The following is a 24,913-nucleotide window of genomic DNA, read 5'->3' on the forward strand; positions in this document are numbered from 1 at the left end:
ATTTTGCTCAGGCTCTGATGCCACACTCAGTCAATATGTGTGATGTCAAGGGCAGTCACTCTAACCTCACCTCTGGAATTCGGCTCTCCTGTCCTTGTCTCGATCACTGCTGGAATAAGATCTGGAGCTGAGTGGTCGAGGTAGACTCCAAATTGAGCAATGACAAAAAGGTTATGGCTGAGTAAGTGCAACTTGATAGCACTGTTGACCATACCTTCTATCACTTTGTTAATGATTGAGAATGGCCTGATGGGGTGGATTGGATTTCTCCTGTGGACAGGACATACCTGGCCAATTTTCCACATTGCTGGGTAGATGCCAGTGTTGAATTAAGACTGGAGATTGACAAATATAACTTCCCTCATCAAAGGAGACAAAGATAAGCCAGGAAATTACAGGGCACTTTGTCTTATTTCAGTTATTGGTAAAAATACTTGAGTGTTTTACATGCAGTAAAACTATTAGTACTTGGGTTAAAGTAAGACAGCTTAGGTTTCTGAAGGGTAGGTGAAGCTTGATCAATCTCAAAGAATTCATTAAGTAAGTTGATAAAGTAAATGTGGTAGAGAGAGGATGAGATCTACTGACTGCATCGCGCTCGAGCGGGAACACGATGTGGCCGGTAGATTGCCAGATGAAGCCTCCCTCGGGCTTCCCAGGAGCCACTATGATTCACGGGATCTACTCAAGTGCTGCGAGGCGATGAGATCAACAACTCACCCACAATGGGCATGACCAAGCTGCACTCGGGTAAGTAGACCTTAAACCTACAAAGGCGTACTCACCCAGGATCTACCGGCCTCCCGGCATTTAACGGCCTCCCCAAAGAGTCCGCAACCAGGCACCATTCAATATTGGTCCACACAAATGTGGATCAGGCAGAATGGCATCCAGGGCGGTCTCCCAGGCCATCGGAGACCCCTGGGTAGCCACATAGGGCAGGCTGGCCCCAAGGTGCACGGGCAGTACGGCCAAGCTGGCATTTTCATTACCAGGGTGCCAGGGTGACAGTGCAAGGGTGCCCATACACCAGGGTGGCACTGCCAAGGGTCAAGGCCCAAGGGGGAACCGTGTCCATGAAAGGACGGTGGAGGGGGGTATGGAAGGTGGTGGGGGTTCAGGGGAGGTAAGACAGGGCCTCTGGGATGTTGGGGGGGTTTACGAGCGGAGGTCCTGGAAAGGGGGGGACTGTAAGAGGGGTGTGGGAACCTGAAGAGGGTGTGCTCCAGGTTCCCCATAGCTGGGTGTCCTCACTTGGGGGATGGGGGTAATGCCCATGTGTGGTGGGCGAAATTGCCCATTGGGGTGGGTGTGGAGGACCGATACGCTTACTCAGAGAGCAAGCACCCTTTCAAAATGGCGGTTCAATCTCTGAGTTCGGCTCCCCAGTGAAGAAAAAGATTCTAAGGGCTGAATTCTCCTGCCCCGCCATGGGGGAGCCGCGTACAATGGAGAACCCCATTGACATTGGGCAGGATTCTCCGGTCGTCGAGCGGACATGGCCGGAAAATCCCGCCCTAAGTGTGGGCTAAACCGGTGGGAAACTCCCCAGGGCCCCAAAAAGTGACTAAGCGTGGTTAGATAGCGGCAGGAAACTCACCGGCAGAACCAACGGGAAGTCCCCCAGAAAATTCGCCACAAATGACACTGAGAAACCTTTCCATTAGATCGCACAGAGTTTTTAATAAACATTAAAAAGCCATTGATAAACTACCTTGTAAGAGAATCACACCAAGATAATGGCTCATGAAATTAACCAGAATATGGCCAAATGCAGACAATTAATTGGAAGATAATAAGCAGAGGGAAGGATGACAGCGTTCCTGTGGTGAGTGGTATTCCACAAGTTGCTGAGGCAAACGATTGTGCACCCTGTCAAAAGAAATAGATAGGCTGGAGGCATGGACAAGATAGGTGATTGCTGCAATTCATTGTTGAGACAGATATGAGATAATGCGTTGGATCCTCCGCCGCCCACTACCGGTAGCGGCGATCCGATGCAGCGGGAATTGAGCGTGGGGCTAAAATGGATGCCTTTCCCGTTCTGATGCTTCGGTCCACCACTGGTGGCAGCACTGAGCTTCAGGCCCCGCATCGGCGGGGTATTGCAAATGGCTCTGAATTTTTTGCCCAACCCCAGGATTCCGAAAGAATCCCGCAAGTTCCCCTCCGTGCATAAATTTGCATGGAGAAGGGGAGTAAATCACTCCTGGGTGGCAGTCCCTGCACCAGGGGGGACCAGGAGCGATTTTACTCTGGCGGGAGCACTTAGCCTCCGGAATGGAGAATCCGGCCCATTTTGCAATGCAAGTTGAACAGCAAAATTGTTAACAGCAAGTTGATATTGCTGCGACCAGCTCATTTTGTAGAGACTGGAGATCAAACTTGAAATAACTCAGTAACCTAGTGTACAGAACTCCGTAGGCATTGAAAAGGTCACAATCATCCCCAGGAATACCTCTCATGATTGCCCCAGGCATGGATAAACTTTATTTCCTTGCTAAAAATTATGAGCAGCCTCCTGAAGATTTTCAATAGAATACAACACACAATGGGGTGGATTCCCCATTGCCCAACACCAGTATCGGGGGCGGGAATCTCCGAGCCGAAATCGTGCTCGGCGCAGGGGCGGAGGATGGGCGTCAGACCCGCAATCGGGTCCGACGCAGCTCCCGCGATTCTCCGGTCCTCGGAGAATGGCCGCCAATTGGGCGCACGCGGTCGATGCCCCGCTGGTTGGCGGCCATTGAAAGAGGCCCCGCGGCGATTCTCCCAGTACAGCTGGCCAAGTTCCCGCCGGCGTCGTTCCCTCATGGTTCCAACCGGTGGGCACTCGGCGTGGTGGCTGCGGGCTCAGTCCTATTGTAATGACCCATTGGCTGTATGTCTGCATGTCATGACTGATGTGTTGGGTGTTCTGGATCACATACAGGTCACCAACACTTGAAATAGTGCAACACTATTTTATTGAATCATTAACTGTTTAAACATACTCAGACTGTGGGTTAAAACGATACTAGCTTTAACTGAAGACCTTTGCCTTGTCCTAACCAGTCGATGCACTCAGCACATGGTGAATGTCTGTGTTGCAGGCTGTGAGCTCTGTCCTCCTAGCTAGCTGCAACTCGAATGAGCAGGAACTCTGATGCCCGCTGTCTTTATAGTGCGTGTGCACTCACTGGTGATTGGCTGCAGTGTTGTGTGTGTTGATTGGTCCCACTGTGTGTCAGTGTGTGTCTGCACCATGATATATTATGACACACCCCCTTTTATAAAAAATTTACCTGCGTGGCAATAAATAGTGTATGGTGAACGTTCCTGACTACATGTGTGTGAAATATTTACAGGACTATGTACATAAAAACTAAGCTATTTACATGGGAAGGTGCAGAAAAACAGTGTGTCACAAGAATAACGAGATGAACACTATATACAAACCACTTGAACGATTAAACGGAAGAACAGAACAAATCAGAAAGTTCATAAGTCCACAAAGTTCACAAATTAAGTCTCTGAGGTGGGCGACGAATTCTGGTTGACCGCCTCAAGGGTGGGTCGGGAGCCGCCTTCTGAGGAGCGGGCTGGACTGCGTCAGAGTGAGGAGGATGCAGAGTGACCGGAATCTCTGCATAGTCCAGGTCAGGGTCAACAGGAAGGCGTGGCAATGGTGGAGGATCACGTAGCGAGCGCAGAACGAGACGAAGGGCACGTCGATTGCGGCGCAGAATGGAGCCATCTGGTAGACGAACCAGGAACGAGCGGGGAGCCACCTGACGAAGAACCACAGCAGTTGCAGCCCAGCCACCATCCGAAAGATGGATGCGGACATTGTCATCTGGAGCCAGAGCAGGGAGATCAGCTGCATGGGAGTCATGAGCCGCCCTGTGCTATGCACGAGACAGTTGCATTCGTTGAGGGACCGGAACGTGGTCGAGGTCTGGGACGTGAATGGACGGCACCGTCGTCCTCAGGGTGCGACCCATGAGCAGCTGGGCTGGCGACAGGCCAGTGGACAGTGGGGCCGAGCGATAGGCCAGCAGGGCGAGGTAGAAGTCGGATCCCGCATCGGCAGCCTTGCAGAGGAGCCGTTTGACGATGTGGATGCCCTTCTCCGCTTTGCCGTTGGATTGGGGGTACAGGGGACTGGATGTCACATGCACAAAGTTGTACCTCCTGGCAAAGTTGGACCATTCCTGGCTTGCGAAGCAGGGGCCATTGTCCGACATCACAGTGAGTGGGATGCTGTGTCGATCAAAGGTGTCCTTGCAGGCACGGATGACTGCAGACGATGTGATATCGTGTAAACGTACCACCTCCAGGTAGTTTGAAAAGTAGTTTACAATCAAGACATAGTCCCTGCCCAGCGCGTGGAACAGGTCAATGCCGACCTTGGGCCAAGGGGATGTGACCAACTCATGGGGCTGCAGGGTCTCACGTGGTTGGGCCGGCTGGAAGCGCTGATAGTGGGGCAGTTGAGCACTGTGTTGGCGATGTTGTCATTGATGCCGGGCCAGTACACTGCCTCGCGGGCCCGTCGGTGGCACTTTTCCACGCCAAGATGGCCCTCGTGTAGCTGTTCCAAGACGGGCTGGCGCATGCTGTGCGGGATGACAATGTGGTCCAGTTTCAGGAGAACACCATCGACTACCGCCAGATCATCTCTGATGTTGTAGAACTGCGGGCATTGGCCCTTGAGCCACCCGTCTGTTAGGTGGCGCATGGCACGCTGTAGCAAAGGGTCAGCCGCTGCCTCGCAGCGAATTTGGACGAGGCGTTCATCCATGGCAGGTAGATTAGAGGCCACAAAGGCCACATGGGCGTCAACCTGGCAGACGAATCCCGCTGGGTCACACGGGGTGTTGACTGCCCTGGAGAGAGCGTCGGCAATGATTAGGTCCTTGCCCGGGGTGTATACCAGCTGGAAGTCGTATCGCCGGAGCTTGAGCAGAATACGCTGGAGGCGAGGCGACATGTCGTTCTGTATTATATTGACCAGCGGGCGATGGTCGGTCTCGACGGTGAATTGGGGAACGCCGTACACATAATCATGAAACTTGACAACACCGGTCAAAAGGCCCAGGCACTCCTTTTCTATCTGCGCGTAGCGCTGTTCCGGGGGGGTCATGGCGCGTGACGCATATGCAACGGGGGCCCATGATGAGGCCTCATTGCGTTGCAGGAGCACTGCCCCAATGCCGGATTGGCTGGCATCGGTCAAAATTTTTGTCTCTCTTGCTGGATCAAACAAAGCTAAGACCGGGGCCGTGGTGAGTTTGGTTTTGAGTTCTCTCCATTCGCGCTCGTGGGCAGGGAGCCATTGGAAGTCTGTTGTCTTCCTGACCAGGTTCTTGAGAGCCGTGGTATGAGAGGCAAGGTTAGGGATGAACTTCCCTAGGAAGGTGACCATGCCCAGAAATCGGAGGACCGCCTTCTTGTCCTCTGGTGTTTTCATAGCTGTGACAGCAGCCACCTTGTCTGCATCCGGCCGCACACCCAACTGGGAGATGTGGTCCCCGAGGAACTTGAGTTCCATCTGACCAAAGGAGCATTTGGCTCTGTTGAGGCGTAGGCCCTGCTCCCGTATGCGTTTGAACACGCGCTGGAGGCGACTGACATGCTCCTGCAGGGTGGTGGACCAAATGATTATGTCGTCGACATAGACGCGCACACCTTCAATGCCTTCCATCATTTGTTCCATGATCCTGTGGAACACATCTGAAGCCGATATGATCCCAAACGGCATCCTGTTGTAACAATATCTGCCAAAGGGGGTGTTAAAGGTATACCGTTTCCTGCTGGATTTGTCGAGCTGGATTTGCCAGAATCCTTTCGAGGCGTCAAGTTTGGTGAAGAGCTTGGCGCGAGCCATCTCGCATGTGATCTCTTCGCGCTTGGGAATTGGATAATGCTCCCTCATGATATTGCGATTCAGATCCTTGGGATCAATGCAAATCCTCAGCTCGCCGGAAGGCTTTTTTACGCACACCATGGAACTGACCCAGTCGGTTGATTCCGTAACTCTGGAGATCACTCCTTGGTCTTGGAGCTGCTGCTTGAAGCAGTCCTTGAGGGGTGCTGGGACTCTGCGAGGTGCATGCACCACAGGCGTGGCGTTCTGTTTGAGTAGGATCTTGTAAGTATACGGGAGCATGCCCATGCCTTCGAAGACGTCACGGTGCTGGTCGATGATGGCGTCGAGTTGCGCCCTGAAGTCCGCGTCCTGGAAGGCAGACGTGCCATCAGGAGAGAGAGAGTGAACTCTTTGAACGAGGTTCAACAACTTGCATGCCTGTGCGCCTATCAGGGAGTCCTTCGAGGAGCCCACGATATCGAAAGGAAGGATGGCTTTCCGTGACTGGTGCGCCACTTCAAGTTGGCACGAGCCGGTAGCAGGAGTGATGTTGCCATTGTAGTCCAATAGCTGGCAGGCCGATGGAAAGATGGCTGGTTTGACACGAAGGCTTTGGAAAGCAGACCACACCATGAGATTGGCAGAAGCACCAGTGTCCAGGCGGAATCGTATTTGGGACCGGTTGACCGTCAGGGTGGCACACCACTCATCGTCTGGATCGATGCTGTATACCGACAGCGGCTGGTGTCTTTGCTTCGGGGACAGCCTGTTTTTCGTTACGACACCAACTCGAAAAGGCGCCATCGGGTCCTCGGTGTCACTGCTGTGTGGGAAGTCCGCATCGGAATCGGTGACCGTGGGTTGAATTGCCTGAACATTTCTGCGAGGCTGGCTGAAGTGATATGAGTTGGCAGGCTGAGCTGCTCGACAGAAGGCAGAATAGTGGCCAAGTCTTCCACATCATAGGCATTGTTGAGATTTTGTGGGGCATTGCCGCTTTAAATGGGTGGAGCCACAGTTGCCGCACGTCGTGACGTCAGCACGATCGCTGCGCCACCGCGCATGTGCGGTGCGGTCGTGCGTGGTGCGCGCCTGCGCATTACATTCCTCAACGTCGCCGTCCCCTCGTTTGGTGCGTACAAGCGCGGGAGTCCTCAAAAAGCGCGCGAAATGGCCGCTCTCATCCAGGCTGAGGCCCTGGAGGTGCTCAATCACTTGGACCCGTTCCGCCTCGTGGGGACCTTGCCGTGCCGTTTCAGCCGCTTGTATAGCGTCTCGTGGCATTTTCATGTAAGACACAGATCTCGATGGCAGTCGCCTCGGTGAGTTGCTTTACTTTGAGGACCTGCTGACGTAGGGGGTCCGACTGAACACCAAAAACGATCTGGTCGCGTATCATGGAGTCGGAGGTGGGCCCGTAGCTGCAAGATTGCGCAAGGATGCGGAGGTGCGTGAGAAAGGATTGGAAAGTTTCATCCTTACCCTGCAAACGCTACTGGAACACATAGCGTTCGAAACCTTCATTCACCTCTATGCTGCAGTGAGTGTCAAACTTGAGGAGGACCGTCTTGAACTTCGTCTTATCTTCATTATCTGCAAAGGTGAGAGAGTTAAAAATGTGGATGGCATGGTCCCCGGCCGTGCAGAGGAGAAGAGCAATCTTTCTGGTGTCCGAGGCGCCCTCCCTGTCCGTGGCTTCGAGGAAGAGCTGGAAGCGCTGTTTGAAAATCTTCCAGTTGGCCCCAGGTTGCCGGCGATACGGTACGGCGGCGGCAGGCTGATGTTGTCCATGTTGCAGGATGATGGAATGCTGGCGGAAGGCAGATCACTTGCAGGTAGGTCTAAGAAGTGCTAATATCCCACCACACCTGGTATCATGATGTGTTGGGTGTTCTGGATCACATACAGGTCACCAACACTTGAAATAGTGCAACACTATTTTATTGAATCATTAACTGTTTAACATACTAAGACTGTGGGTTAACACGATACTAGCTTTAACTAAAAACCTTTGCCTTGTCCTAACCAGTCGATGCACTCAGCACATGGTGAATGTCTGTGTTGCAGGCTGTGAGCTCTGTCCTCTTAGCTAGCTGCAACTCGAATGAGCGGGAATTCTGATGCCCCCTGTCTTTACAGTGCGTGTGCTCTCACTGGTGATTGGCTGCGGTGTTGTGTGTGTTGATTGGTCCCACTGTGTGTCCATCAGTGTGTGTCTGCACCATGATATACTGGTGTATATTATGACAGTGACATCTCCAGTGCTCCCTCGAGTGGTTACTTAGTTGGAGTGTATTTACATTAACCCCTTGTGTATATAAGAACATAAGAACTAGGAACAGGAGTAGGCCATCTGGCCCCTTGAGCCTGCTCCGCCATTTAATGAGATCATGGCTGATCTTTGTGGAGTCAGCTCCACTCTCCGGCCCGTACACCATATCCCCGAATCCCTTTATTCTTTAGAAAGGTATCTATCTTTTTCTTAAAAACGTTTAAAGAAGGAGCCTCAACTGCTTCACTGGGCAAGGAATTCCAGAGATTCACAACCCTTTGGGTGAAGAAGTTCCTCCTACACTCCGTCCTAAATCTACCTCCCCTTATTTTGAGGCTATGCCCCCTAGTTCTGCTTTCCCCGACCAGTGGAAACTATGATATACAGTGATGCATATCACCACAAGCAACACACAAGCAGTTGCCACTCTCCTGGTGGGAAAACACAAGGCCCATCCAGTGAGGAGACCCACAGTAGACCCCCTTGGAGAAACCGGACAGGTACCACAGAGCCTATCGCTGACATTGTTTATGGCAGCCACTGGCACCTCCTTTGGCAATGGTGGGTGGTGAGGATAGGGGCTCCCCACATCACAGGCCGGTGCCAATCACTGATGGGGAATATGGGTGAAGTATGGGCTACATCATCAGGGTACATTGTGGGTTATGCCATCTCAAAGTGGACGAGGGGTGCGGGGGTGGGGAGGGGGGGGGAGTTGCAGCGATACAACTCAGGGTGAGGTTGTAACCTGGTGACATTGGATGGTCAAAGAAATCCTCCTCTTGCTGACATTCTCTGTCTCTCTTCCCTTGCCCTGAAGAGACAATCATTTCAGACTACAGCCAGCGATGCTCGCTATCTATCTGGCCACTGCAGCCGTTGCAGCTATACGGCAATGAGAAAGGCAGGGCCAGCCCAAGTAGATCCCTGCATAAGAGCAACCTGCCCCAGAAGAGCATCGGTCAACCGATGCAGGCCGTGAAACAGGCCGAGGAGGAGGTGCAAAGGAGTTGCCGCATCAGGCCACGTGTATACCGTTGGTATCCGTCCTTCTAAGAGCTGCCACACCACGTGTGACGCCGTTGATTCCAGCCCACGAGGGACACCATGTGCCATTTCTGCCTGATTGTGGCACATCTGGCACTGCGGGGTTCTGAAGGATGACACACTTCCGTTGGGCGTCAAGCTGACGGTCGCCCTGAACATTTATGTCTCTGGTTCATTCCGGGACTTGAGCAGAGATTGTTCCTGTGTGGGATCACGCAAATGCCCGGGCATGGGACTGCATCACCTTCAACCTGGACCAGGCCCAACTTGATGCCCAGGCAGCAGAATTTGTCACCATCACAGGCATGCCCCAGATCCACAGGGTGATCACTGGCACACATGTCACCTTCCAAGCATCGGTTCGTCATGGGGTGCCCTTCATCAATGGGAAGAGCTTCCACTCCATGCATGTGCAGTTGGTGTGCGACCACCAGCTGCATCCCAGTCACGTCTGCACCTCATATCCAAGCAGCATGCACGACACATACATCCTGACATACATGTCAGTTCCCAGCATCTTTGAGGCACTCCCTTCTGTGAGGAGTTAGCTAGTGGGCGACCGCTGACATCATGACCAATGATGATTGTGCAGAGGCCCCAGACCGAGGCAGAGAACTGTTATAATGACATTCATACAGCAGCCAGGAGCATCATCAAGCAGTGCATCAGCGTGCTCTTGGTGCGTTTCCAATGCCTGAACAGCTCTGGTGGGGCACTCCAATATATAGCCCCAGGGGGCCTTGAGCATCATGGTGGCCTGCCGCTATCTTCATAACATGGCGCAGCAGTGGAGGAGGAGAAGGAACGATAGGCCTCATCTGATGAGGAGGCCGAGGTTGGTTTCCAGGAAGACCTGGGCATGGAGCCTGAGCTGGCAGGGAAGGCGTCTCAAGGTGTGATTCAGGGCCGCTGCACATGGGAACAACATCATCGCTTCCCTATTTACCAACTAGGAGGACTGGCCAGTGGCAGCTCTGCCATCCTGTCTCACCTCTTCCCCCCCTTCCTCCGACTTCAAAACCTCCCACACACATACAAAATCCCCTGGGTCTCGCAACCTCTCCCTTTCCCTTTGTCCGTCAACCTCTTCCCTTTTTCTTTGTCATTCTACCCCTTCTCTCTCCCTTAGACCTTCACCCTACATTCCCATGGGCCTTCCACTCGTTCCTATCACCACACCACTCCCTCCCCCTCTGACGGTCATCCGAGCAACACCACAGGATATTGGCTCTGGGTTGTCAACATAAACAGGTCTTGGCCACGGGCCGGAGGAGGACGATGAGCTCTGTTGCTCCACATTGTCTGACAAAGTCTGACCTCTGTCTTTAAGGTAACACAACACGGTCCGGCTGAATAACCCCTGCATGTGCACTGCCGATTCTTCCTCATGGGCCTAAATACATTGTGGGGGTATGGGCAGGGGGGGGGTTGTTGCAGGAAATGGACATGCCGTCATACAAGGTGGGCTCACACTGCTGCCCCCATGCCCTGCCACATCTCGGTGAGGGTGTTACCATGTGGGATGTTTATGTGTCATGGGCAACCTGCACCCCCCCCCCCCCCACCCCCCCCACCACCCCACCCACCCACCGATCCCAGCCCACCCGGCCGGTGCCCAATGTCCCACGTCAGCCCAGCCTTCACACCGTGAGACAAAGGTTAGGGACAGGACAGGCTGGTGGAGCAAAAGTGGTGAATGGTGAATATTTACAACATGTGTGCTCTTCCCCTGACAATCTACTCTCTACTAAACCAGTGCCAACTCAAGTCTGTCTTTCTCATCTTTCAGAGCCTACCGCTTCTTCTATGTGTAACCCCAGACAACACATAACCACAGCCTGCTCCTTGCCTCATCCTTTGCCCTGTGATGCCCTTGGCGTTCATCCTCTGGAGGGCCAGCACTTAGATATACCCAATTGACTTTCAAGTGACAACGTGTCAGCCTGTTCTGTCCGCTGCCCAGCAGATGCGTCAGTGTCAGATGGGGGTGAATCCATTGGATTGGACGTGTTCCAGTGCCTCCCCTGTGGGATGCCCGGGATGTGCTCAATCACTTCCTCCTCCCTTGAGGTAGTCGCTGCACCCCTGGGTTGCTCTATGGGACAGAGGGGAGGCTGGAGTGAGCTCCAGAGGCCCCAAGGTCACCTGATGCTGCCAGTCCTGGAGGCCCGCCCTTGTCTGAAGCATGGTCTCCGCGCCCTCAGCCGTGACGCACTGAGACGGGTCATGTCCCTTAGTACCTCGGATGTGCCCCTCTGTGACTGGCAAAGGTCAGTCAGCACCCAGCCAATGCTCTTGATGCCCTCAGCCATGACCCTTTCTGAATGGGCCAAGCTTAGGAGTGCCGCAGCAATATCCATGTGTGCCCGGGGTATGTCCGTCTGTGTCTGGGCTCTCGTGTCCTGCGCCTCAGCCCATGAACAACACAGTGTGCCCCAGGCCTTTGACATCCTGATACAATGCCCTGATGTATTGCCCCAGGCCTTCCACTGTAGACATCACCCTTTCAGTGTTGGTATGGGTGCCACGCATTATCAGTATCATCCCCTGTGGCTGGACCTTTCCAGCTGTACTGGCAAGAGTTGGAAAGTTGCTGACACCTCTCCCCCCCCCCAACCCCCCCCCCCCCCCCCCCCCATCCCCCCCCCCCCCCCCCCCACCCCCACCTCCACACCCTGTAAATTCTGGCTCTGCTTCTGCATCTGCACCAGTGATGGGATCACCTTTTCCAGAAGTGCCACAGAGGGCAACAGCCGTTTTCTGGGATTGGCCAGTCCTCCAACTGTCCGCTCTCTTGGGAGTCTCTGCCTTCACCTGATGGGCTACAGCATGTGTGTTGTGCTCACCAGGGGGGTGACCCAGGAGTCTGATCGCTAACATTACCCACTGGATCCATTGGATTTCGGCGGCAGCGGTGCGCAGGGGCCTTCTTGGAGGTGAGTAGTGAGTTTAAAAACCTTACCTTTACAGGAGCAGCCCATTGGATTTCGGCGGCAGCGGTGCGCAGGGGCCTTCTGGGAGGTGAGTAGTTAGTTTAAAAGCACTTACCTTTACAGGAGCAGCCCATTGGATTTCGGCGGCAGCGGTGCGCAGGGGCCTTCTTGGAGGTGAGTAGTGAGTTTAAAAACCTTACCTTTACAGGAGCAGCCCATTGGATTTCGGCGGCAGCGGTGCGCAGGGGCCTTCTGGGAGGTGAGTAGTTAGTTTAAAAGCACTTACCTTTACAGGAGCAGCCCATTGGATTTCGGCGGCAGCGGTGCGCAGGGGCCTTCTTGGAGGTGAGTAGTGAGTTTAAAAACCTTACCTTTACAGGAGCAGCCCATTGGATTTCGGCGGGAACCGGAAGTTCGACCTCTGGCAAGTCCCCCCCCCCCCCCAATAAATTCTGGTGGAGAGGAAACCCGAGACACTACACGTGTAGTGTCTCCCACCCACCCTCCTCCTCTAACCTAATAATAAGACCCATTGGTGTAAGGTAAGTGCCATATTATATTATATATTATTAGCATTGTGCAGGCCAAGGATTGGAGGTGGAGGAGCAGTCTCTGTCAGCGAGAGAACCTGAGAACATCTCAGAAGGTAAGCAAGTGATTTTTACTTTTATACCTTTTTTCAAATTGTGTGTGTCGGGGGGGACAGAAAAGCTGTGACCTGAGTGGCTGGTTGGGATTCTAACCTAAATTTTTTTGACTATTTGGGAACTAATTAAACATAATAACTTAATTATAATTTAGAGGATATCTAAGCCAGAGATCGGAGGATATTATAGTTAGCTATCGCATTTCTATTAGAAATCTAGTGCTAGGTAACAGGTAGTTGACAGTAACTTTGTAATTTAAAAAAAAGTATTTATTAAAAAAAAAAGACAAATTTTAATTTTAATTAATTGACGCAATGTCAGTTAGAGGGGTGCTGTGCTCTGACTGTGAGATGTGGCAGGTCCGGGAGGCTTCCAGCGTCCTGGATGGCTTCATCTGCAGAAAGTGCACCCAACTGCAGCTCCTCACAGACCGCATGGTTCGGTTGGAGCAGCAATTGGATGCACTTAGGAGCATGCAGGTGGCGGAAAGCGTCATAGATCGCAGTTATGTAAGTGTGGTCACACCCAAGGTGCAGGCAGAGAAATGGGTGACCACCAGAAAGGGCAGGCAGTCAGTGCAGGAATCCCCTGTGGTTGTCCCCCTCTCGAACAGATATACCCCTTTGGATACTGTCGGGGGGGATAGCCTATCAGGGGAAAACAGCAGCAGCCAGAGCAGTGGCACCACGGCTGGCTCTGATGTTCAGAAGGGAGGGTCAAAGCGCAGAAGAGTAATAGTTATAGGGGACTCTATAGTCAGGGGAACAGATAGGCGCTTCTGTGGACGTGAAAGAGACTCCAGGATGGTATGTTGCCTCCCTGGTGCCAGGGTCCAGGATGTCTCCGAACGGGTAGAGGGAATCCTGAAGGGGGAGGGCAAACAGGTAGAGGTCGTTGTACATATTGGTACTAACGACATAGGCAGGAAGAGGCATGAGGTCCTGCAGCAGGAGTTCAGGGAGCTAGGCAGAAAGTTAAAAGACAGGACCTCGAGGGTTGTAATCTCGGGATTACTCCCTGTGCCACGTGCCAGTGAGGCTAGAAATAGGAAGATAGAGCAGACAAACACGTGGCTAAACAGCTGGTGTAGGAGGGAGGGTTTCGGTTATCTGGACCACTGGGAGCTCTTCCGGGGCAGGTGTGACCTGTATAAGATGGACGGGTTGCATCTAAACCGGAGAGGCATAAATATCCTGGCCGCGAGATTTGCTAGTGTCACACGGGAGGGTTTAAACTAGTATGGCAGGGGGGTGGGCACGGGAGCAATAGGTCAGAAGGTGAGAGCATTGAGGGAGAACTGAGGAATAGGGACAGTGTGGCTCTGAGGCAGAGCAGACGGGGAGAAGTTGCTGAACACAGCGGGTCTGGTGGCCTGAAGTGCATATGTTTTAATGCAAGGAGCATTACGGGTAAGGCAGATGAACTTAGAGCTTGGATTACTACTTGGAACTATGATGTTGTTGCCATTACAGAGACCTGGTTGAGGGAAGGGCAGGATTGGCAGCTAAACGTTCCAGGTTTTAGATGTTTCAGGCGGGATAGAGGGGGATGTAAAAGGGGAGGCGGAGTTGCGCTACTTGTTCAGGAGAGTATCACCGCTATACAGCGAGAGGACACCTCAGAGGGCAGTGAGGCTATATGGGTAGAGATCAGGAATAAGAAGGGTGCAGTCACAATGTTGGGGGTATACTACAGGCCTCCCAACAGCCAGCGGGAGATAGAGGAGCAGATAGGTAGACAGATTTTGGAAAAGAGTAAAAACAACAGGGTTGTGGTGATGGGAGACTTCAACTTCCCCAATATTGACTGGGACTCACTTAGTGCCAGGGGCTTAGACGGGGCAGAGTTTGTAAGGAGCATCCAGGAGGGCTTCTTAAAACAATATGTAAACAGTCCAACTAGGGAAGAGGCGGTACTGGACCTGGTATTGGGGAATGAGCCCGGCCAGGTGGTAGATGTTTCAGTAGGGGAGCATTTCGGTAACAGTGACCACAATTCAGTAAGTTTTAAAGTACTGGTGGACAAGGATAAGAGTGGTCCGAGGATGAATGTGCTAAATTGGGGGAAGGCTAATTATAACAATATTAGGCGGGAACTGAAGAGCATAGATTGGGGGCGGATGATTGAGGGCAAATCAACATCTGACATGTGGGAGGCTTTCAAGTGTCAGTTGATAGGAATACAGGACAGGCATGTTCCTGTGAGGAAGAAAGACAAATACGGCAATTTTCGGGAACCTTGGATGACGAATGATATTGTAGGCCTCGTCAAAAAGAAAAAGGAGGCATTTGTCAGGGCTAAAAGGCTGGGAACAGACGAAGCCTGTGTGGCATATAAGGAAAGTAGGAAGGAACTTAAGCAGGGAGTCAGGAGGGCTAGAAGGGGTCATGAAAAGTCATTGGCAAATAGGGTTAAGGAAAATCCCAAGGCTTTTTACACTTACATAAAAAGCAAGAGGGTAGCCAGGGAAAGGGTTGGCCCACTGAAGGATAGGCAAGGGAATCTATGTGTGGAGCCAGAGGAAATGGGCGAGGTACTAAATGAATACTTTGCATCAGTATTCACCAAAGAGAAGGAATTGGTAGATGTTGAGTCTGGAGAAGGGGGTGTAGATAGCCTGGGTCACATTGTGATCCAAAAAGACGAGGTGTTGGGTGTCTTAAAAAATATTAAGGTAGATAAGTCCCCAGGGCCGGATGGGATCTACCCCAGAATACTGAAGGAGGCTGGAGAGGAAATTGCTGAGGCCTTGACAGAAATCTTTGGATCCTCGCTGTCTTCAGGGGATGTCCCGGAGGACTGGAGAATAGCCAATGTTGTTCCTCTGTTTAAGAAGGGTGGCAGGGATAATCCCGGGAACTACAGGCCGGTGAGCCTTACTTCAGTGGTAGGGAAATTACTGGAGAGAATTCTTCGAGACAGGATCTACTCCCATTTGGAAGCAAATGGACGTATTAGTGAGAGGCAGCACGGTTTTGTGAAGGGGAGGTCGTGTCTCACTAACTTGATAGAGTTTTTCGAGGAGGTCACTAAGATGATTGATGCAGGTAGGGCAGTAGATGTTGTCTATATGGACTTCAGTAAGGCCTTTGACAAGGTCCCTCATGGTAGACTAGTACAAAAGGTGAAGTCACACGGGATCAGGGGTGAACTGGCAAGGTGGATACAGAACTGGCTAGGCCATAGAAGGCAGAGGGTAGCAATGGAGGGATGCTTTTCTAATTGGAGGGCTGTGACCAGTGGTGTTCCACAGGGATCAGTGCTGGGACCTTTGCTCTTTGTAGTATATATAAATGATTTGGAGGAAAATGTAACTGGTCTGATTAGTAAGTTTGCAGACGACACAAAGGTTGGTGGAATTGCGGATAGCAATGAGGACTGTCTGAGGATACAGCAGGATTTAGATTGTCTGGAGACTTGGGCGGAGAGATGGCAGATGGAGTTTAACCTGGACAAATGTGAGGTAATGCATTTTGGAAGGGCTAATGCAGGTAGGGAATATACAGTGAATGGTAGAACCCTCAAGAGTATTGAAAGTCAAAGAGATCTAGGAGTACAGGTCCACAGATCACTGAAAGGGGCTACACAGGTGGAGAAGGTAGTCAAGAAGGCATACGGCATGCTTGCCTTCATTGGCCGGGGCATTGAGTATAAGAATTGGCAAGTCATGTTGCAGCTGTATAGAACCTTAGTTAGGCCACACTTGGAGTATAGTGTTCAATTCTGGTCGCCACACTACCAGAAGGATGTGGAGGCTTTAGAGAGGGTGCAGAAGAGATTTACCAGAATGTTGCCTGGTATGGAGGGCATAAGCTATGAGGAGCGATTGAATAAACTCGGTTTGTTCTCACTGGAACGAAGGAGGTTGAGGGGCGACCTGATAGAGGTATACAAAATTATGAGGGGCATAGACAGAGTGGATAGTCAGAGGCTTTTCCCCAGGGTAGAGGGGTCAATTACTAGGGGGCATAGGTTTAAGGTGAGAGGGGCAAAGTTTAGAGTAGATGTACGAGGCAAGTTTTTTACGCAGAGGGTAGTGGGTGCCTGGAACTCACTACCGGAGGAGGTAGTGGAGGCAGGGACGATAGGGACATTTAAGGGGCATCTTGACAAATATATGAATAGGATGGGAATAGAAGGATACGGACCCAGGAAGTGTAGAAGATTGTAGTTTAGTCAGGCAGTATGGTCGGCACGGGCTTGGAGGGCCGAAGGGCCTGTTCCTGTGCTGTACATTTCTTTGTTCTTTGTTCTTTGTTCACTGGGGTGGTAGTCTCTGCAATGGTGGATGGTGCAGGTGAAAGCCGACCCGAGACGCGGTGTCTTCCCCGGAGTGATGCTCCGGGGTGTTCTGAGGGTCTAGATGGGGGTGGGGGGGCAGCAACCCCGATGGCTCTGCCTCATCTGATGGGAATCCTGCAAGACAGGGGGTGAGATCTTGTGAAGGATCAGTCTGTGGGAGAGCAGTGACTCACTTGCTATTGGGACATCTTACGCGGCCCTTTCATCAGGGGGCGGTGTGGACTTGAATATCTGGGGTGCCTCTCCCATTCTCTGGTGCTCCCGTTGATTTTCACAGATCACAGCATTTACAGTGCAGAAGGAGGCCATTCGGTCCATCGAGTCTGCACCAGCTCTTGGAAAGAGCACCTTACCCAAGGTCAACACCTCATCTTTAAGTCATCTTTGTCTACAGGAATAGTGCCAGAAGACTGGAGGATAGCAAATGTTGTCCCCTTGTTCAAGAAGGGGAGCAGAGACAACCCCGGTAACTATAGACCAATGAGCCTTACTTCTGTTGTGGGCAAAATCTTGGAAAGGTTTGTAAGAGACAGGGTGTGTAATCATCTGGAAAGGAATAACTTGATTAGACATAGTCAACACGGTTTTGTGAAGGGTAGGTCGTGCCTCACAAATCTTACTGAGTTCTTTGAGAAAGTGACCAAACAGGTGGATGAGGGTAAAGCAGTTGATGTGGTGTATATAGTTTTCAGTAAAGCGTTTGATAAGGTTCCCCACAGTAGGCTACTTCAGAAAATACGGAAGCATGGGATTCAGGGAGATTTAGCAGTTTGGATCAGAAATTGGCTAGCTGGAAGAAGACAAAGGGTGGTGGTTGATGGGAAGTGTTCAGACTGGAGTCCAGTTACTAGTGGTGTACCACAAGGATCTGTTTTGGGGCCACTGCTGTTTATCATTTTTATAAATGACCTGGAGGAGGGCGTAGAAGGATGGGTGAGTAAATTTGCAGATGACACTAAAGTCGGTGGAGTTGTGGGCAGTGCGGAAGGATGTTACAAGTTACAGAGGGACATAGATAAGCTGCAGCGCTGGGTTGAGAGGTGGCAAATGTAGTTTAATGAAGAAAAGTGTGAGGTGATTTGTTTTGGAAGGAATAACAGGAAGACAGAGTACTGGGCTAATGGTAAGATTCTTGGCAGTGTGGATGAGCAGAGAGATCTCGGTGTCCATGTACATAGATCCCTGAAAGTTGCCACCCAGGTTGAGAGGGTTGTTAAGTAGGCGTACGGTGTGTTAGCTTTTATTGGTAGAGGGATTGCATTTCGGAGCCGTGAGGTCATGTTGCAGCTGTACAAAACTCTGGTGCGGCCACATTTGGAGTATTGCGTGCAATTCTGGTCGCCGCATTATAGGAAGGATGTGGAAGCATTGGAAAGGGTGCAGAGGAAATTTACCAGAATGTTGCCTGGTATGGAGGGAAGATCTTATGAGGGAAGGCTGAGGGACTTGAGGCTGTTTTCATTAGAGAGAAGGTTAAGAGGTGACTTAATTGAGGCATACAAGATGATCAGAGGATTGGATAGGGTGGACAGTGAGAGCCTTTTTCCTCGGATGGTGATGTCTAGCACGAGGGGACATAGCTTTAAATTGAGGGGAGATAGATATAAGACAGACGTCAGAGGTAGGTTCTTTACTCAGAGAGTAGTAAGGGCGTGGAATGCCCTGCCTGCAACAGTAGTGGACTCGCCAACACTAAGGGCATTCAAATGGTCATTGGATAGACATATGGACGATAAGGGAATAGTGTAGATGGGCTTTAGAGTGGTTTCACAGGTCGGTGCAACATCGAGAACTGAAGGGCCTGTACTGCGCTGTAATGTTCTATGTTCTATAACCCTATCCCCATAACCCAGTAACCCCACCCAACGCTAAGGGCAATTTTGGACGTTAAGGGCAATTTATCATGGCCAATCCACCTAACCTTCACATCTTTGGACTGTGGGAGGAAACCGGAGCACCCGGAGGAAACCCACGCACACACGGGGAGGGTGTGCAGACTCCGCACAAACAATGACCCGAGCCAGAATCGAACCTGGGACCCTTGAGTTGTGAAGCAATTGTGCTATCCACAATGCTACCGTGCTGCGGTTTTGAGGCGGTTACTCACCTGAGCTGCTCGAAGGAGGTCGTTCATCTTCTTACGGCATTGCGTGCCAGTCCTCTTGGTGAGGCTGGCACCACTCACAGTCTTTGCCACCTCATCTCATGCCTCATACAGTATAGCAAGCTTGGGTCCCCGCCCCACCCTGGGGAACAGGGTGCCCCTCCACTTCTCTACAATGTCCAGCACGGGTTCAATGTCCGAGTCCAGGAACTTTGGTACTGGTCTTTTTCCTGTCATCTTCTTGGCTGGAATGACAGCCTGTGCTCAATGGAGCACTTAAAGGCTGCTCCAACTCTCCAGGCTCTGAACGCGAATCCTGACCGCAGCGAATTAGACAGCAGCGGGGCCGGGAATCAGGCGGGCCACACATCGGCTGCGTTGGGGCCATTTGATTGCCATGAACCGTTCCTGGGCGGCACTCCTAACGGGAATGCGCACGTCTCACGATTCTACACCGGGGGGGGGGGGGGGGGGGGGGGCAGCTCTTAAATCTCCAGAATGGGAGAAACCAGCCCCAAACGTTGCTCTCAAGACGTGAAGAAGATGTTCATACATTGATTCTCGCTGAGGTTCGAATCGGAGAGTTGCGTCCCGAACACCTGTGGATTGATATGGCCTTGTGCTGGAATCCTTTGGACGGGTCTTCAAATTCGCCTTTAAATGTTGGCATTCCTCTATTCAGATTTTATTTTGTGTTCCTAAAATGAGGGCAAGTCTTCTAATTTTTAAAAACAAAACAACTCGAGGTACTCTTCTGTCAGATTCAGGATAAAGCTCAGTTCATCAACCGGGCATCCTCACCCCACTCCCTGCATTACAACAACCATTGGCCTGATTTGACAGTTCCGTTTTGCAAATGATCAATCCTTGTGGCTTAAGCAAAGGACAATTCGTTCATCGCATCATGCTCCCAACTGATGGGTGTTTGAAAGCTTGAATTCTCACAATTATGTATTTAAACAAAATCCTGATATGAATAAACAGCCAATGGTTGACGGGGGGGGGGGGGGTTACAATTAGCAAATAATGGCCACAAGGCGGTTAGGCCATGTTTCAACATTAGTCCTCCCATTTATGCACTTTGTATAATTATCGAGCAGGCCAGCCCCAAAGAAAGCACAAAGCTGCTTACATATCAGATTGCTGAGACCACCAGTTGCAATTTGTGGAGCTTGTAGAACTCCTTCGGGGAGAGGTGGGTGGTTCGTGGGAAGTGGAGGTTTTTGGGGCGCAAAAGGATCTTGTGTGCTGCCTTCACAAAAATAATTCATGGGACCATCCCCATCCTCTCCCCCTTTCACTGCTGACCTTTATCTCTTCTGGTGGCCTGTAGATTTCTCAATCGCCCCCGGTGGCAAGCTGCCCACTGACTCCCCCCACCCTCCCCAAATTATGTTGATGAAGTCAGAGCCCAATAATGGCTCAGGTATAAAGAGGCTGGCTCCGGACAGCCCGCTTCACTGATTCCAAACTCACTGACGCTCAATAAAGGTCAACCCACACGTGTAAGAACATGGAAAGGGGAAAAGAAATTCTTGGTCGCCAAAAAAAAGAGCAAATAATAGCAAAGTTAAAAGGGACCTTGCCGCAGTTAAATTGCAGGTGAGATGCGCAAATAGAAAAATGGGAACCATTTAAAACAAGTGAAGCAAGGGTACGAACAAGGGGCAGAAAGAGATTGGTGTTCAATGGAGGAGCAAGGAAGGACATTACACCTTAAGACAGACAGAAATGTAAGCGAGGATAAACATAAAGAGTATCGAGATGTTACAAAAATACTTTTCACTGTACTTCGGGTACATGTGACAATGAATCTAATCAAATCAAAAGGGAAAATATAAAAAAGCAGGAGAATGACAGAATAAAAGCAAAATACCAGGAGAACAAAATTAGTAATTGCATACAGAGAATCATACATGATACAGGGTGCAGGAACAAACCATTTTGCCCAGGCAGTCATAGAACCCGACAGTGCAGAAGGAGGCCATTCGGACCACCGTGTCTGCACCGGCTCTTGGAAAAAGCACCCTACCTCGCCCCCCCCCAACCCTATCCCCATAACCTAGTAATCCCACCTAACCTTTTGGATACCAAGGAACAATTTAGCATGGCCAGTCCGCCTAACCTGTTTATTTTTGGACTGTGGGAGGAAACCGGAGCACCCGGAGGAAACTCACGCAGACACTGGGAGAACATACAAACTCCACCCAGACAGTCACCCAAGGTTGGAATTGAACCCGGGACCCTGGAGCTGTGAGGCAGCAGTGCTAACCACTGTGCCGCCCATGCTATTTTTTACACTCCACTTAAGCTTCCTCCGATCCTTTCTCATCTAAATCTACATTCATAACCATCCAATCCCTTCTCCTTCATATGCTTGTCTAAACGTGCCTACACTATTCAATGCATCTATACAATTGGCCCTTGGCAGTGCATTCCACACGCCCACCAATCTTTGGGTGAAGAGGTTTCTTCTGAATTCCCTCTTGGATTTCTTGATGACTACCTTCTGTTGATGTCCTCCGGTTATCTCTTCCTCACAAGAAGAAACATTCTCCCTGTGCCCGCTCCAGCAAAATCTTTCACAATTTTGAATGCCTTCGATTAGGTCGCCCCTCAGCCGTCTACTGTCAAGAATGACGGGACCCAGCCTGTCAATCCTTTCCTGATGTGCACATCGACACACTTCTGACATATTCCTTGTGAATCTTCACTGCACCCTCTCCAGTGTTTCCAAATCCTTTTTATTATACGCCAACCAGAACTGCACGTTGTGCTCTAAATGTGGTCATCCGACCATATCAATCAGAAGCAGGGATAAGCCAGTTGGCGCCTTGAGCCAGCTCCACCATTCAATAAGATCATGGTTGACCTGATTGCAACTTCAACCCCAAACTCCTGTCCACCCCAGATAATATTTCACCCCCTTGTTCATCGAGAATCTTCCTCGCTCAGCTTTAAAAATACTCAAAGACTTTCACTGCCTTTTGAGGAGGAGAGATCCAGAGATTCACGCCCCTCTGAGAGTAATAAATTCTTTTCATCTACATCTTAAACGAGCGACCCCTTGGGCGAAATTCTCCTACCCGCCCCGCCACATTTCTGCCCCGACCGGCCGGCGGGAGTCTCCGTAACACCGGCCGGTCAATGGGGTTTCCCATTGTGGGGCAGCCCCACGCCGTCGGGAAACCTCCGGGCGCCGGCAAAACGGAGACTCCCGCCGGCGGAGAATGACGCCCCTTATTTTTAAACAGCGCCCCCCCTAGCTCTAGATTCTCCGACAAGATGAAACACCCGCCTGTCATTACCCTTCAGGATCTTAAAAAGTCTAACCAAGATTCAATACAGGTTTAGCATAATTTCTCTACTTTTCAATTCTATCACTCGAGCAAAAAAACTGAAACACTCGGGGCTAAATTCTCCGGAAACGGCGCGATGTCCGCCGACTGGCGCCCAAAACGGTGCCAATCAGACGGGCATCGCGCCGCCCCAAAGGTGCGGAATGCTCCGCATCTTTGGGGGCCGAGCCCCAACATTGAGGGGCTAGGTCGGCGCCGGACGAATTTCCGCCCCGGAAGCTGGCGGAAAAGGCCTTTGGTGCCCCGCCAGCTGGCGCGGAAATGACATCTCCGGGCGGCGCATGCACGGGAGCATCAGAGGCCGCTGACAGTTTCCCACGCATGCGCAGTGGAGGAAGTCTCTTCCACCTCCGCCATGGTGGAGACCGTGGCGGAGGCGGAAGGAAAAGAGTGCCCCAATGGCACAGGCCCGCCCGCGGATCGGTGGGCCCCGATCGCGGGCCAGGCCACCGTGGGGGCACCCCCCGGGGTCAGATCGCCCCGCGCCCCCTCCAGGACGCCGGAGCCCGCCCGCGCCGCCTTGTCCTGCCAGTAAGGTAGGTGATTTAATTTACGCCGGCGGGACAGGCAATTTATCGATGGGACTTCGGCCCATCCGGGCCGGAGAATCGAGCGGGGGGGCCCGCCAACCGGCGCGGCGCGATTCCTGCCCCCGCCGAATCTCTGGTGCCGGAGACTTCAGCAACTGGCGGGGGCGGGATTCACGCCAGCCCCCGGCGATTCTCCGATCCGGCGGGGGGTCGGAGAATGTCGCCCTAGGTTTTTTTTTAACAATCTTGCTGACACATGGCGGAAGTTTTAGTGATCAATTTATTTTCTTTATTCGTTCATGGGATGTAGGTGTCGCAGGCTGTGGCAGCATTTATTGCCCATCCGTGATTGCCCTTGAGGGGGCAGTAAAGAGTCAACCTCAATGCTGTGAATCTGGAGTCACATGTAGGCCAGACCAGGTAAGGATGGCAGATTTCCTTCCCTTCCCTGACTACTGAACCAGGTCTTTACGGCAATCGACAATGGTTTCATGGTCATCATTAGTCTTTTAATTCCTGATTTTTATTGAATTCAAATGTCACCATCTGCAGTGGCTGGATTTGAACCCAGGCCCCCAGAGCATTACTCGGGGTCTCTGGTTTACTAATCCAGTGACAATACCACTATGCCATCGCCTCCCCACACTCCATGCACCCCATGATCCTTTGGTTCCTCCAACCTTGGGGGCGATTCTTCGAGCCCCGCGCCAGGCCGGAGGATCGACGCAACTGTGCCATGACGCCCCGACGTTGGCACGCGATTCTCCGAGGTGCGGAGAATCGGCGGCATTTGCGCCAGCGCATTTGACACCGCGCCAGCCGCGGGCCGCTGGAATCGGCGGGGCCGCTGATTCTCTGGCCCGGATGGGCCGAGCGGCCGCGCAGATACGACAGAGTCCCACCGGCGCCGTTCACCCCTGGTCGCTGCCGGTGGGAACTCTGCGCGAAGGGCCGGGGGGTGGCCTGTGGGGCGGGGAAAAGCGATCCTTCACCAGAGGGGCCTCCGACGAAGTCTGGCTTGCGATCGGGGCCCACCAATCAGCGGGCCGGCCTCTCCCCCCCCCTCCCCGGGCCTACTTTCCTGCGTGGCCGGCCCCAGAACACCGACGCCATGTTGAGCCAGGGCCGGCGCGCAGAAGAAGTCCCCTGCGCATGCGCAGGTTGGCGCGGCGCCCATTTGGCCCCGGGAAGGGAGGCTGGAGTGGCATGAACCGCTCCAGCGCCGTGCTGGCCCCCTGTAGGGGGCAGAAACGGTCATCCCCATGCCCATTTTGCACCGTCGTGAAAAGCGGCGGCGTTCACAATGGCGTGAACACTCGCGCTCTATTTTGGAGCATCGCCCCCCTTGTACCTGTATCTTCCAAGTAATAAGTGGCTTCCCCATTCTTCCGACCAAAATGAACTACCTCACATCTTTCTGTGTTGAAATTGCCCTCTTTAGACACATTCCAGTAAGAGGAATAAGGGCCAAATTAGGTTTGGAATGTCTAATAGATGTAGGAGGTGAGCTGATCTGGAAATGTGCAGAAACACAGATGTATTACATAAGCACCACACCTCAGTTTTCAGGTGGATATCGAAATCCACAGTTGAGGTGGGTGTTCATTGTTCGTTGAGGGAAGTGGTAGTGAATAAGTTACTCAAGCTCGAGTAAAATGAATCACAAGGACCTGATGGCTTCCGAAAAAGGCATTGGAGAAATAACGTGAGAGAACTATGATTTTCCTCTTGGATTAGGAAGACTCAGGGATGGACAGGAAGGAAGAACTGCCATATCATACCTAACCCGCCCCCAAACAGTATCATTTCTGTCATTTCTACAACTGTTGATATGAACGGGTAAATTCAAACAGCGCACTAATGGAATC

At 51.9% G+C, this 24,913-nt stretch overlaps 1 long non-coding RNA gene across 1 annotated transcript in view; it reads left to right on the plus strand.

The window, feature by feature from the left end:
* Positions 1-24,913, plus strand: part of LOC140428845 (uncharacterized) — a 67,304-nt gene that overhangs the window by 10,807 nt on the left and 31,584 nt on the right. Inside the window, exon 2 of the long non-coding RNA XR_011948927.1 lies at positions 23,356-23,465. This is a non-coding gene — a long non-coding RNA (uncharacterized lncRNA). The remainder of the gene's footprint in view (positions 1-23,355; positions 23,466-24,913) is intronic.

Source organism: Scyliorhinus torazame, chromosome 8 (assembly GCF_047496885.1).
Source record: "Scyliorhinus torazame isolate Kashiwa2021f chromosome 8, sScyTor2.1, whole genome shotgun sequence".
NCBI classification, from domain to species: Eukaryota; Metazoa; Chordata; class Chondrichthyes; order Carcharhiniformes; family Scyliorhinidae; genus Scyliorhinus; species Scyliorhinus torazame.